The sequence below is a fragment of the Electrona antarctica genome, assembly GCF_951216825.1.
Source record: "Electrona antarctica genome assembly, chromosome: 21".
NCBI lineage: Eukaryota > Metazoa > Chordata > Actinopteri > Myctophiformes > Myctophidae > Electrona > Electrona antarctica.
Window position 1 is genome coordinate 3,683,301 of NC_136802.1, and position 16,175 is coordinate 3,699,475.

Here is a 16,175-nt window from a genome sequence, read left to right on the forward strand (position 1 = left end):
ACTGTACTGTACTGTACAAGACTAACTGTTATCCCACTATGTAGAAGACTAACTGTACTGTACTGTACTGTACTGTACTGTACTGTACAAGACTAACTGTTATCCCACTATGTAGAAGACAAACTGTACTGTACTGTACTGTATTGTACTGTACTGTACTGTACTGTACTGTACACGACTAACTGTTATCCCACTATGTAGAAGACAAACTGTACTGTACTGTACTGTACTGTACTGTACTGTACTGTACTGTACTGTACAAGACTAACTGTTATCCCACTATGTAGAAGACTAACTGTACTGTACTGTACAAGACTAACTGTTATCCCACTATGTAGAAGACTAACTGTACTGTACTGTACTGTACAAGACTAACTGTTATCCCACTATGTAGAAGACTAACTGTACTGTACTGTACTGTACAAGACTAACTGTTATCCCACTATGTAGAAGACTAACTGTACTGTACTGTACTGTACTGTACTGTACTGTACAAGACTAACTGTTATCCCACTATGTAGAAGACAAACTGTACTGTACTGTACTGTATTGTACTGTACTGTACTGTACTGTACTGTACACGACTAACTGTTATCCCACGATTTTGTAACGCATTTTTCACCCCTGTGTCAATTATCTAATGTGATCCTGGGCTCTACACACCCTCCGCCAACCTGGGGAGAGCAACAGACTTGAACTCATGCTTCCTTCATGCATGAGTGTCAAAGTCGCACCTTTACACCTGACAGGGGGGAGTTTCCCTGGTTGGACGTAGCGGGTGGAAGGAACACGTTATTCCAACCAGTTCCTTTCACCCTCCATCAGGCACCCCGGCTGGCCAGGGGGAGGCAGTTTAGAGACCAGGACTACTGCATGTTTTTGTGAGGGGGGGACACAGGGAGAACATGCAAACTCCACACAGAAAGGCCCTTTCGCCAACCCCGCCTCGGGTATGGGCACTGATGACGCGGAGGAGAGGACACACCGCCAGCGCCCACAGCGTCCCGAACGGGAATCGAACCCAGGACCTTCGAGCTGTGAGGCGATAGCACTAGTACAGACTGTGCCACCGTGCCCTGATTTTTATTTTAATCCAAAATGAGTTAATAGCACAGGCAGACTAGAGCTTGTCTGGAATAAGTGTCAGAGCTGAAATCGACATGTAAATATGAAATAAATGCTTAAACATGTATCTAGGTGTAATGTTAGAGACCACAGAAGACATGTAAATATGAAATAAATGCTTAAACATGTAGCTAGGTGTAATGTTAGAGACCACAGAAGTGAACCATTCAAGCCTGTTTTCTCAACTCTTCTCTGCAAGACATTACTCTATAAGCCATATCTCCAAAACTGGTGGGTCAAACTGAACAACCAATATGTCAATTTGAAGCTATGATTCCCTGCTATGATGTGACATGAACAAACGAAAAAATATATTTTTCTTTTCAATGACTTAGCCTCGGTCAGAAACGGTCACAAATAATCGCGATTAACGATTTAATTGTTGTTTTTTTGCATTGAACATTGGAATGTTACAAATTACAATTTGTACTTCTGTTTGCCCAAACCAACCCAAAGGGTCGGGTCGGGACAAAACGTTTTTTAAGGTAAACCACACCAATGGAACCCAATGAGTTGCATCGGTGTGGTTTACCTTAAAACCCGTTTTGTCCCGACCCTTTGGTGTGGTTTGGTCTTTAGGCTTCGTAATCACAGATTGCACAGGGCAGATGTGACACGGACACGCCACAGACATCCTGGGAATGGGCCTATCTCACAGCATTTCCCCGCCCCCTTTTTACGCCCCCTTTTACAGCTAGTGGTGTTATTTTTTTTGCGGTCCATAGGCTTCCATGTTAAAAGAGGTATTTTCACAAGCCACAAACTACCGTTTTGTAAAGGTAAGGTTTATTCTACTTATTTGAGTTGTTATACCATTGTGTTTTCTTCATATTATTATCGGTCTTTGACATTTTAACATTAGGAAATGTATTTAGATTCTCCAGAGAAAAAAAGTGTAAATGCCTAATGTTAAATGACACCACTAGCTACCGGAAGTGGGCGTGGAAAGGGGGCTGTGAGATAGGCCTATTACCGCTATGTGTTTTTTTATTAAAAAAAAATATATATTGGGCACCCTGGGTCCCTATTTTGAAATTGTTGAAAGGGCACACAATGTGTTAATATTTATTTCTTTCCAAATAAATGTACAAAGTAGGGAGAAAATATTAGCTACAATCTTACAACACGTGTTGAAAGCTTGTTTGATCTGCCATTTCTGCTACTTTTTAAAAACGCATGAACACTTTTCAACGTGGAAACGACTGCCGATTATTCAAAAACTATATTGCAATTGTCTCAAATAATTGCGATTAGCGACAATGTACCCTATTGCTGAATATAAGACTGTTTTTCGATTAGCGACAATGTACCCTATTGCTGAATATAAGACTGTTTTTCGATTAGCGACAATGTACCCTATTGCTGAATATATATGAATTTCCAATAGAAATATCCTAAAAAACAGCGTATCCTATCAGACTAAATGTTACGTAGACAGCACTAGAATTGCATTTTATGTAGTCATAGCACTTTATAGTATAGTATGTATAGTTTTTATATGTATAGTTTCATTATATAGATATTCCACTGTTACGCTCTTAGCTTACACATGTTTTATGATAACTACTTTTTATGTATGTGATGTATTGCCATGCTTTTTGTTCTTGCTTAATGTAAGTCGCTCCGGATTAAGAGTGTCTGCTAAATGCCTAAATTGTATTATAATCAGGGACTAGACTATATGACATTCAATGTTCTTTTCCCACAAATGAGTCTTGAAAAATGGGTGGTCGTCTTATAATCAGAGTGGTCTTATATTTGTGACAATACGGTAATAGTTGTGAGTGACAGGCGTACCGTACCGTTGGGGGCGGGGTCAGACGAAGGCCGTGGTCGTTCAGGGGGAGAGCTTTGCAGTGCAGTGGCGAGCGGGCGGGTCAACGGACCGGCCCAGAGCTTCAGGAACTGGATGGATGGTTGTAGAGATGTGACTGCAAAGCTCTGCCTGAAACAGAGAGAACGAACAATGGATTTAGAACTATGGAGGATCATGTGATGACATTTAGCCTCTCAGACCCATCTGAGCCACGGACCACCATTTGATGACATTTAGCCTCTCAGACCCATTTGAGCCACGGACCACCATTTGATGACATTTAGCCTCTCAGACCCATGGACCACCATTTGATGCCATTTAGCCTCTCAGACCCATCTGAGCCACGGACCACCATTTGATGACATTTAGCCTCTCAGACCCATCTGAGCCACGGACCACCATTTGATGACATTTAGCCTCTCAGACCCATTTGAGCCACGGACCATATTAGCCTTTCAGACCCAAAACTGTAGACTAACAATAACTAGAATATGTTGTTGTCGTTGGACAATATTTTGTCCATACTGTTGTACAATAGGAGATAACAGATCAAAATAACTATTCTTCTAATCTACATTATCAAATTGTGAACTCCTTGTGAATGAAATAATTCAGCTGTTTAACAATAATTTAACTCTGGAGCGTAAAATTAAATGATTTAATTTTACACTCTCAACAGTTATAGATCTTTAACCTGGAACCTTTTCAAGGACCTGGTTGAGAATCACAGATCTCCAAAGGAAACGAACAGCAGAGGGCGCAGTTTCATCCTTTATTTTGCCGATTACTTAGATTGGCCTGTGCCTGACAGCTTCACTAGTATGCTGTGCTGCCTGCTGATGTAAAACAACCGTAGTTATCCATAGTATGCAGTACAGTCCTATGCAGTACTACGAGCTTGTAGGTCTGCTATTTTTGAAAAATCAAATAACGACTGACACAGAAACATAGCTTTTTCAGAAAACTGTCAGGATTTAGAAGACATTTTTACAATCTGATCTCAGGTCAAAATGGGTTAAAGAACAATATTATTTTTGAAAGAGAATAGAAATGTCAGACCTACAAGCTCACAACATGATGCGATGTTGTGACGCTTTGAGCTTGAAGATCTGCTATTTTTGCATGCCACCATTGGACATTGAAGTATAATAATAATCCTATATTATATTAATTAAGTAGTTAATTAGACTAATAATTAATTGAAAAATCGATTAGAATGTGTTTGTGTCGAACGTTGACATACAGTATGTTACGACTGTGGTCGTGTTTGTTCCTAGACTGGGTCATAATATAAGGAAGAAAATGAAAAATGCTTCTCCAATATTCGCTTATTCTACAGCTATTGGTTCTAAAAGCAGGTTTGAATAATTCTATTTTAGTGATGCAACGAATATTCGGCCGCAGAAAATATTTGTCAGAAGAAAAATGCATTTTCGGCCCATTCGGTTTCGGCCCGAATAGGAAGAAAATATATCACCGAATAGTGTGTATGCAATTAATGCATTCAAAAGAGCTGAATAAATGTGTTATGGACCCATAATAGTGATTATTATTTAAGTAAAGTTTTACCATAACTATTTATTTTGCCATAAATCAGGTAGCTTTATCCCATTTGTGACCATTTTGCTAGACCTGGTCACATTTAGGCCTGACGTCGAAATAAAAAAAAAATCTTCTAAATCCTCCAGTTTTCTGAAATAAATATTTTCACGATTTTTCGAAAATAGCAGATCTACAAGCTCGTAGCGCGCCACTCGGTGGCGTGCTATGAGCTTGTAGATCTGCTATTTTTCAATAGCTAAATTATAACATAATGTTTAAAACACCAAAAGGGGTTCCCGCCCAAAATGGGTTAAGGTACGGCCATGACAGCAATGGTAGGAAAAAAAAATCACACCCGTGTGAACTGAGTGGTGTAAGGTCTTATATAGCCTGTCTGACGTAATGAAATCATGTCTGACGTAATGAAATCACACCCGGGTGAACAGGGTGAACATAGCAACCATGCTCATTTTTTCTGCACTAACAAAGCCAGTTGTAGGAGTGGTTTACACCACTCAAAAAGATAAATATTAATCATATTGGGACTTTCCCTTTCGGTGCATCCCTACTCTATTTCCAGCCCAAGGCCTAGTAGGAGGTCAACGTTTGTGTTGAAATGTTGAAACTAAAATAGTTTCTACTTTTGAGGGAAGACTCCCACAAGGCATTGTTCTGAAACTAGCCTGGTAGGCCATTGTGTTGGCCGGTCCCCCCCGCCCCCCCACCACACACACACACACACACACACACACACACACAGATATATGTATTTTTAGCCGCCCACCCAGGTATGAAGTGCCCAAAACAGAAATGTCTGAGTCAGTGGTGAAAAAATATAAATATATAACTGGGTCAAGAGGATTTTCCTGGCATAGTTTAGTTTCACAAAAATACCCTAAGGAGGAAAATAAAATATAGTGCAATCCATTCTCTTACAATGCTGTATGTATGCACCCCAAGCATGGAGGAGATTCAGTTATCAAAGCCAAATGTTCTTTCTAATTAATTTCACAGATTCTGAAGAAAAGGGGGGGGGGGAAATAGGCCCTGGGCCCAAAAATATATTCAAGCCTGCATTTGGAACCAATAATAAGCAAGTATTGGTCTAATATATCAAATGTTTCGACACTTGTTCTAAAAGATTTAAATTGGTTATTTAGTCTGATTAACCACTTAATATAATGTAGTGGTATTATACATAAATGGTGCATTTATATAGCGCCTTTATCCAAGGCGCTTTACAGAGATGGTACAGTGCATTACATTCTCACACACACACACACACACACACACACACACACACACACACACACACACACACACACACACACACACACACACACACACACACACACACACACACACACACACACACACACACACACACACACACACACACACACACACACACACACACACACACACACACACACGGCGGAGGAAACCGTGCAAGGCACCAACCGGCACATCGGGAGCAATAGAGGGTCAGGGTATGCCATGACATCATCAACAAACCCGGAAGTTATGCAGGAACGCCTACTAAGTGGCCTCGACAGCCCCATACATCCACACAGAAAAGTCATATCTGATTGCATTAAACAACATTAAACAATGTTAAACTCACTTTGCCTGTTGCTTTGCCACTCGATGTGCCACTCGATGTGCCACTCGATGTGCCATTCACTTTAAGCATGTGCACACTCTCTATTAGGGGTTCAGAGTCTTGCTCAAGGACACTTCGAACCCGGGTTCGAACTGCGGTCACTCTACCCCTTAAGCCACTGCCGCCCCTATACTTCAATGTACAATGGTGGCATGCAGAAATAGCTGATCTTCAAGCTCAAAGCGTGTCACATCGCACCACGTTGCGAGCTTGTAGATCTGCCATTTCTACAGATTCTATTCCGTTTAGAAATAATCGTTCATTAATCGTAATCGAGGCAATAATTTTAAAATAATACATTGATTTGAAGTCATATATCACTCGGCCCTGCTTTCAACCTAGCCGCAAACACCTTTAGAAGCCATAGGTATAGCCATCTGCACCATGCTGCATTGACCCAGTCATTAAACACCTTTAGAAGCCATAGGTATAGCCATCTGCACCACGCTGCATTGACCCAGTCATTAAACACCTTTAGAAGCCATAGGTATAGCCATCTGCACTACGCTGCATTGACCCAGTCATTAAACACCTTTAGAAGCCATAGGTATAGCCATCTGCACCATGCTGCATTGACCCAGTCATTAAACACCTTTAGAAGCCATAGGTATAGCCATCTGCACTATGCTGCATTGACCCAGTCATTAAACACCTTTAGAAGCCATAGGTATAGCCATCTGCACCATGCTGCATTGACCCAGTCATTAAACACCTTTAGAAGCCATAGGTATAGCCATCTGCACTACGCTACCTTTAGAAGCCATAGGTATAGCCATCTGCACTACACTGCATTGACCCAGTCATTAAAACACCTTTAGAAGCCATAGGTATAGCCATCTGCACCACGCTGCATTGACCCAGTCATTAAACACCTTTAGAAGCCATAGGTATAGCCATCTACACTACGCTGCATTGACCCAGTCATTAAACACCTTTAGAAGCCATAGGTATAGCCATCTGCACTATGCTGCATTGACCCAGTCATTAAACACCTTTAGAAGCCATAGGTATAGCCATCTGCACCATGCTGCATTGACCCAGTCATTAAACACCTTTAGAAGCCATAGGTATAGCCATCTGCACTACGCTGCATTGACCCAGTCATTAAACACCTTTAGAAGCCATAGGTATAGCCACCTGCGCCACCTGCACTGCGCTCATAGCGCGCCACCGAGTGGCGCGCTACGAGCTTGTAGGTCTGCTATTTTTTTTAAATCGAAGAACGACTGACATAGAAACATAGCTTTTTCAGAAACTGTCAGGATGTAGAAGACATTTTTAGAATCTGATCTCAGGTCAAAATGGGTTAAACAATTAAGACCAGAGGCCGATTCTACAAATGTCTTCTAAATCCTGACAGTTTTCTGAAAAACCTCATGTTTCTGTCAGTCGTTCTCAAACATTTTCATGTCAAGGACCCCAAAGATTATATGTAATTTGCTGGCATCTCAAAACATTTAGTTCCAGGGAGCCCCCGAAGCTTTGAATTTAAAAGGGTTCGCTTTAAAAGAATAATTCAGTGTACTGTTATGTATATTCAAAGATTTGCACGATTTTCCCAAAATAGCAGCTCTACAAGCTTGTAGCACAGCACAGAGTGACAGCCAGGCCTGGACTACAGTTCCCATAATGCTTTGGTGCACCGCTCCTCCTCCTTGTAGATAGGAGGGGGAGGCTGTCCTACTGAGACAACGTGTAGTCCGGGAAGTATGTGAGCCCAGTGTCCACGACATCATTGACACTTGGAAATACTAAAATATCTAAAAACACACATATTACGCACATAATTAAAAACCCCAGGAAAGTGTTCGTCTCTCATAAGATATGGTTGCAAAAAAGGGTGAATTAAGTGTCCCTTTAAACCCCATTCTGGGTGGGAACCCCTTTCGGTGATTTAAACATTATGTTATAATTTAGCTATTGAAAAATAGCAGATCTACAAGCTCATAGCTATGAGCTCATAGCTATGAGCTTGTAGGTCTGCTATTTTTGAAAAATCATGAAAATGTGCCTCAAATCTTTGAATATATATTATCACAGAGTGAACATTTTAACTCAAACCTTTGCTTCTGGGGAGGTCCCTGGAACAACATATTTTCAGATGGGGTGCGGAGGCATATTGCATATAATTTTTGGGGTCCTTGACATGAAATATTGAGCACCACTGATACAGAAACATAGGGTTTTTCAGAAAACTGTCATTTTTTTTAAAAAAAATCGACGTCAGGCCTAAATGGGTAAATGGTTTCAAGTTTCATGAGTGGGCTCCATTGCAACTTTAGGTGCAGCAGAGATCACAGATGTATAGAGTCCAGCATTCAAGTTGCTTAAGTTGCGGCTCCTTTCAACCCAGATAATATAATATTGCACATCATTGGCTGATAAGACTAAAATAAAATAAACAAATAAACAATAAACAAATAAACAATCCCCTTCGTTGTGGGAAGTGTGCTTGTTGTGGAACAGGATAATAATAGGAGATAACGACCCATTTTAGACCTGAGACAAGATTCTACAAAACGTCTTCTAAATCCTGACAGTTTTCTGAAAAACCTTGTTTCTGTGTCAGTGGTTCCTACAGGGTTAAACCTCATGTCTCTATGTCAGTGGTTCTCACAGGGTTAAACCCTATGTTTCTATGTCAGTGGTTCTCACAGGGTTAAACCTTATGTTTCTATGTCAGTGGTTCTCACAGGGTTAAACCTCATGTTTCTATGTCAGTGGTTCTCACAGGGTTAAAACCTATGTTTCTATGTCAGTGGTTCTCACAGGGTTAAACCCTATGTTTCTATGTCAGTGGTTCTCACAGGGTTAAACCCTATGTTTCTATGTCAGTGGTTCTCACAGGGTTAAACCCTATGTTTCTATATCAGTGGTTCTCACAGGGTTAAACCCTATGTTTCTATGTCAGTGGTTCTCACAGGGTTAAACCCTATGTTTCTATGTCAGTGGTTCTCACAGGGTTAAACCCTATGTTTCTATGTCAGTGGTTCTCACAGGGTTAAACCCTATGTTTCTATATCAGTGGCTCTCACAGGGTTAAACCCTACGTTTCTATGTCAGTGGTTCTCACAGGGTTAAACCCTATGGGCCCTATTATGCATGTCTTAAGTACCAGGTCTTATTACTTAACTTAAGACCTGGAGGCGTGATCAATGCCATTTGGCTATTCTGAGTGGCCAAACAGCATTGACCACGCCTCCAGGTCTTAAGTTAAGTCATAAGACCTGGTACTTAAGACACGCATAATAGGGCCCTATGTCTCTATGTCAGTGGTTCTCACAGGGTTAAACCCTATGTTTCTATGTCAGTGGTTCTCACAGGGTTAAACCCTATGTTTCTATGTCAGTGGTTCTCACAGGGTTAAACCCTATGTTTCTATATCAGTGGTTCTCAAAGTATTTCATAACAACAAGTACCTCAAAAATTATATGTAATTGGCTGCCGACATCTGAAAATATGTTGTTCCAGGGACAATATGTTTCTATGTCAGTGGTTCTCACAAGGTTAAACCCTATGTCTCTATGTCAGTGGTTCTCACAGGGTTAAACCTTATGTCTCTATGTGAGTGGTTCTCACAGGGTTAAACCCTATGTTTCTATATCAGTGGTTCTCACAGGGTTAAACCCTATGTTTCTATATCAGTGGTTCTCACAGGGTTAAACCCTATGTTTCTATATCAGTGGTTCTCACAGGGTTAAACCCTATGTTTCTATGTCAGTGGTTCTCACAGGGTTAAACCCTATGTTTCTATGTCAGTGGTTCTCACAGGGTTAAACCCTATGTTTCTATGTCAGTGGTTCTCACAGGGTTAAACCCTATGTTTCTATGTCAGTGGTTCTCACAGGGTTAAACCCTATGTTTCTATGTCAGTGGTTCTCACAGGGTTAAACCCTATGTTTCTATATCAGTGGTTCTCACAGGGTTAAACCCTATGTTTCTATATCAGTGGTTCTCACAGGGTTAAACCCTATGTTTCTATATCAGTGGTTCTCACAGGGTTAAACCCTATGTTTCTATATCAGTGGTTCTCACAGGGTTAAACCCTATGTTTCTATATCAGTGGTTCTCACAGGGTTAAACCCTATGTTTCTATATCAGTGGTTCTCACAGGGTTAAACCCTATGTTTCTATATCAGTGGTTCTCACAGGGTTAAACCCTATGTTTCTATATCAGTGGTTCTCAAAGTATTTCATAACACGATTTATAAAAAAAATAGCAGATCTACAAGCTCGTGCCGCGCCACGAGCTTGTAGATCTGCTATTTTTCAATAGCTAAAGACAAGTATAACATTATGCGTAAAACACCAAAAGGGGTTCCCGTCCGAAATGGGATAACATGATGAAAGCCAGTGGGCGGACAGTCTGGACACTGACAGATTAAAGGTATTGATCGCTGTTCCAACCTCAACTCAACCGGCTGTTATTATGGATCCCGATAATCCAATTGAATGCATTTACAATTGATCTAATCCAGTTAACCCGTGTTCCACAAAATGTCATCGTGACAGTTCTCTCAATGTTTCTATGTCAGCGTGGTTGTCAAACTATTTCACGTCAAGGAAAGGAAAGGACCTCCACCAGAATTAGCTCTTCGCTAAGTCCCACCCAAGCCCGTTGTTGGCCAATACCACGTTAGCGACGGTTACTAAGGTAGGATACTGGTCACGCTTGCAATGCTGGTCAAAATGTTTAAGCAGTGTCAATAAATATATTTGCTGTACAGCATGTGTGGACCTCAGAAAGAGGGTTTGTTTTCTTACCTTGTTATGAGAAAACTAGTCCGTTCCATTAATTATTTCGCTCCGTTGTGCAGTTTAATAGTACATATTAGAAATAAAAATAGGCTCTCATTGACTTCTATTGTAACGGGGGAACAGCTCTCAAAGTCACTCTTTTAGAACACTAAGCTGATTCTGACCGTTTATGACATCAGGAAAACTCATGTGGTTTTATTTTTAATAAAAAATGTCAACGTTGTCGTTTTTTTGTTTTGACTTCAGTGTTGCCACATTGTGTGAGAGAAATAAGCCAACCGACCTCCAAAAACAAGCCAACTCTTAAAGCCAAATCAAGAAAAACAAGCCAAAACAAACACAATAATATGACCATATATAATCATAATAAAAAGATTGTATGCATTTATCATTATAAATACTATGTAGGCCTATGTCTATGATAATTATTGTTTTGGTAATGTATTACATACACTAATTATTAGCCTTAAGCCAAAAGTAGCGGGAAATAAGCAGACCTGGCAACCCTGACAAGTTTGTGTGGAAAGAAGTTCCGGTTTGCCTACAAAATGATCTGATTGGTCCAAATCTGTACACTCACTTCTGAAGTAGCCTCGGTCTCAGCCTTCCATCCAGGTCGTTGGATGTAAACAAATGTATTTGATCTCGTCCACTTGTCGCAAACACCATACACAATTTTGGACGCGTTTGAGGGAGACACTTTAGGAGAAATGTCTGGGACTGCAGCTGGGTGCATCTCAAACAGCATGGCGACTTGTTTACAAACGAGAGTTGGGAACACCAGAACCGCTTCACTGTATATCTCCAACCAAAATAGTTACTTTATAAATCTATCAAAAGACGAAAATAAAACGGCATGAGTTTTCCTGATGTCATAAACTGTCAGAATCAGCTTTTGTTGTGTTTGCTTATGTGCTAACTGACTGACTTTGAGAGCTGTTTCCCCGTTACAATGGAAGTCTATGAGAGCCAGGTATTTGACCAGCATGCAAGCGTGACCAGTATCCTACCTTAGTAACCGTCGATAACGTGGTATTGGCCAACAACGGGCTTGGGTGGGACTTAGCGAAGAGTGAATTGTCTGTATTTGGACATCATCTGAAAATGTGTTGCTTAGCTATGAGTTAAAAACGTTTGCTGTGAAAGAATAAACATCAAAGATTTGCACAATTGTCACGATTTAAAAAAAAAAATCACCCCCGTGTGAACTGAGTGGTGCAAATCCCCCCCCCCCCCCCTCTCTCTCTCTCATTTAGCAGGCAACAGTGCAACACTATCTCTCTCTCTCTCTGTTTCTGGCACAACAGCGCCACTTTTGGTACTTATTGGTACTGGTGCTCATGAACAGACATTGCTGTTCCTTGGAGTGGTTGCACCACTCAAAAAGCAGATATGAGCTTTTGTAGATCTGCTATTTTTCAATAGCTAAAGTATGCAGGAGAAGAAACACCGTCTTCAAATGCAGTGAAACGGTTTAATAGTCTGTGTCACCTTATAGCTTTTAACCACTTTAACCATTATTTATAACTCTATCTGTTCTAAACTAGCAGATCTACATGCTCAGAATAGCTACGAGATTGTAGATCTGCTATTTTAGAAAAATCGTTGTAAATCTCTGAATATATATATTCTTTCCAAGCAAACATTTTTAACTCATATCTTTGCTTCTTATCTGGGGGGGTGGGGGGGGGGGGTCCCTGGAACCACACATTTTCAGAAGGGGGTCCATGGCCAAATACAGATAATTCTGGGGGTCCTTGACATGAAATAGTTTGAGAACCTCTGACATAGAAACATAGGGTTTTTCTGAAAACTGTCATGATTTAGAAGACATTTTGTAGAATCTGTCGTCAGGTCTAAATGGAATTAGCCCATTAGGCCTGACCTCAGAATTAAAAAAAAAAAAACCTTCTAAATCCTCCAGTTTTCTGAAATAAATATTTTCACGATTTTTCAAAAATAGCAGATCTACAAGCTCATAGCGCGCCACTCGGTGGCGCGCTATGAGCTTGTAGATCTGCTATTTCTCAATAGCTAAATTATAACATAATGTTTAAAACACCAAAAGGGGTTCCCGCCCAAAATGGGTTAAGACAAGCACCAATAGCAAACATTGATCAGCTGGAGTTAGCATGGTAGCGAATAATGCTAACGTTCAAACTATCTCCATCACAGACTAGGATCACAAACAATGACATTTCTCACATGTCTCCCCCCTGCTTCTCACATGTCTCCCCCCTGCTCCGCTCCCTGCACTGGCTCCCGGTCGCTGCCCGCACAGAATACAAAACTCTGATGTTGGCATTTAAAGCAACCAAAGGTATGGCTCCCCCATATCTTGCCAGCATGATTGAACCCTACAAACCCTCCCGCGCACTCAGATCAGCCAACGCAGGGAAGCTGGAAGTACCCTCACTAAAAACGCCGGGACAACGCTCCACACGTCCCAAACTCTTCTCCCTTCTGGCCCCAAAACTGTGGAATGCACTTCCCGTTGCAATCAGAACTGCAGCATCACTCCCGATCTTCCGCCGTAGTCTGAAAACCCACCTCTTCAGACTCCATCATGGCCCATAGCACTTACCCTACCCCCTTAGACAGCACTTCTTAGACTTATATAGCATTTGAAACAGACTTATAGCATGTCATGTAGACAGCACAATAAGTGCATTGTATGTAGTCATAGCACTTCATAGTATATATGTACAGCATAGTATAGCACATATGTGTAGTTTATATGTATAGTGTCATTATATAGATATGTTCTAGTTATAGTTTATATGTATAGTGTCATTATATAGATATGTTCTAGTCACGGTCTTAGCTTACGCATGTTTCGCGATAAATGCATTTTGTTACATATGTGATGTATTCCCATGCTTTTTGTTCTTGCCTATTGTAAGTCGCTCTGGATTAAGAGCGTCTGCTAAATGCCTAAATTGTAAATTGTAATGACATCACCATGGCAACCATACACAGGGCTGTCACAACAATAATTCATTATTGTTATTAACCACTTGTACGCCGAGCTTATCATTTAGAATAAAAAGACTATGTTTGCGCGCGCGCACACACACACACACACACACACACACACACACACACCACACACACCACACACACACACACACACACACACACACACACACACACACACACACACACACACACACACACACTCTTATTATTTTGAGGGGCGCTAGCCCCTCCTATACACAGGTTTAATGTTTGTCTTTAGTTCAATGTTTGTTTTGTAAACGCCGTTGAAAAGGAAGGGAAAAGTTACGTAATAATGTGTAATTTGTCATATTGTCTCTTTATTGTTAATGGCGTTTAATGTTTGTTTTACATCACCATTACATCAGCTATATATGAGTTAGACTTTAATATAGTAGCGCCCCTCACTTCACACAGGTGTGATTTTTATTATAATTATTCATTGTGGTACAATGATATATTCAACAACAAAAATGGACCAATGAATGGCCTTCCTTCCTCAACAAATCAGAAGCCTCCGCGTCATCAGAAGAAAGACAGAGACAGACGACGCTTGGCTATGACGTCACTGACCATACCTTGGTACTATCTATGATGAATTGAACAAGGTGGACCCTCTTGTAAACAAGTGTAATGCTTTATGGTGTCGTCCACTCACAGCTGAGTTGTATCGAGTTGTGCTTGAAATGTACTGTAATTCTGCAAACTGTTTATAAATACTTCAATCAATCATCAATGAAGGAAGTTAGGAACCAAATGGACCCTTATGGGTCTGTAACTCTGAGAGTGTACACATGGACCCTTATGGGTCTGTAACTCTGAGAGTGTACACATGGAACCAAATGGACCCTTATGGGTCTGTAACTCTGAGAGTGTACACATGGACCCTTATGGGTCTGTAACTCTGAGAGTGTACACATGGACCCTTATGGGTCTGTAACTCTGAGAGTGTACACATGGAACCAAATGGACCCTTATGGGTCTGTAACTCTGAGAGTGTACACATGGAACCAAATGGACCCTTATGGGTCTGTAACTCTGAGAGTGTACACATGGAACCAAATGGACCCTTATGGGTCGGTAACTCTGAGAGTGTACACAACTACACATGGAACCAAACTGACCCTAACGGGTCCATTTGGTTCCATTTGCACACTCTCAGAGTTGAATTAACATTGATTTTACAACATAAACTGGGGGTCCCAGAGATAGTATTGTCATTAAATGGGGGTCCGTAGCCTAATGCATGTCGAACTGGGGGTCCTCGACATCAAACGGACTGAGAATCACTGCTATAGAGCCGTAAAGACCTTCTCTCATGTACTGAGATTCTCCCAAACTGTAAATAAACACTTCAATCAATCAATCAATGGCCCTCTTCGTCCTAGCTAGGCTAACAGCTAACAGCTAATAGCATAGCATCATGCTAACAGTCAGGAATGGAACTTTAATGTCAGGTCTGTCTCTCTCTCTCTCTCTCTCTCTCTCTCACACACACACACACACAACACACACACCGGGCGTTGTATCAGTGCAACAACACGACATATTATGTGTTGCAAAGTATCTTCAAACAGAGCCGACGTTCTCTTTGCTGAAATTAAATGAGGAAGAATACATGTATATGTTTCAGTGTTAGCCAGCCAGCCTCCTCCTCCTCCTCCACTAGAGAGGAAGGAAGGAAGCTTCGACACAACATTAAAACAATAAGAAGCTCTAATGATATCCTCACCTCGTGCTTCAGTCCTCCGTCCCTCAGTGTGTGTGTGTGTGTGTGTGTGTGTGTGTTTATTAATATGCCTCCATAAAGGTGCTGTACTGTATGTGTGTGTATTGACTGTATAAAAGGAGCTAAGGCAGCAGTGCGCGTACACAAGGCAAACACTAAAGAGAATGAACTGACACACCAGGGCTGGATGCACAGGAAGTGACATCACGTGCGTGCGCGTGCGCGTGTGCGTGCGTGTGTGTGTGTGTGTGACTACTATACATTCACTTCGAGATCATGGTGGTGTAAACAAGTGTTTACAAATTATACATACATTGATTGATTGATTGATTGATTGATTGATTCATTCATTCATTCATTCATTCATTCATTCATTCATTCATTCATTACTTAATGTGTGTGTTGCGTGCGTGCTTATTAGTGATTCTCAACTAACTAACTAACTAACTAACTAACTAACTTTATTAACAGTCTGCAAATAGTACAGTGGTACAATTATACAATGGAGCTAAAAGGATTGCTATTGTTTGTTTTTGTTTTGTTTG

At 40.9% G+C, this 16,175-nt stretch overlaps 1 protein-coding gene across 2 annotated transcripts in view; it reads right to left on the reverse strand.

The window, feature by feature from the left end:
* Nucleotides 1-15,849, reverse strand: part of stau1 (staufen double-stranded RNA binding protein 1) — a 57,554-nt gene extending 41,705 nt beyond the window's left edge. For both annotated transcript variants that reach the window (XR_013788574.1, XM_079490371.1), the window contains exons 1-2: nucleotides 15,634-15,849; nucleotides 2,928-3,070 (exon numbers count right to left, since the gene is read on the reverse strand). The gene's annotated coding sequence lies outside the window, so the exon portion shown is untranslated. The remainder of the gene's footprint in view (nucleotides 1-2,927; nucleotides 3,071-15,633) is intronic.
* Nucleotides 15,850-16,175: the final 326 nt, after the last annotated feature.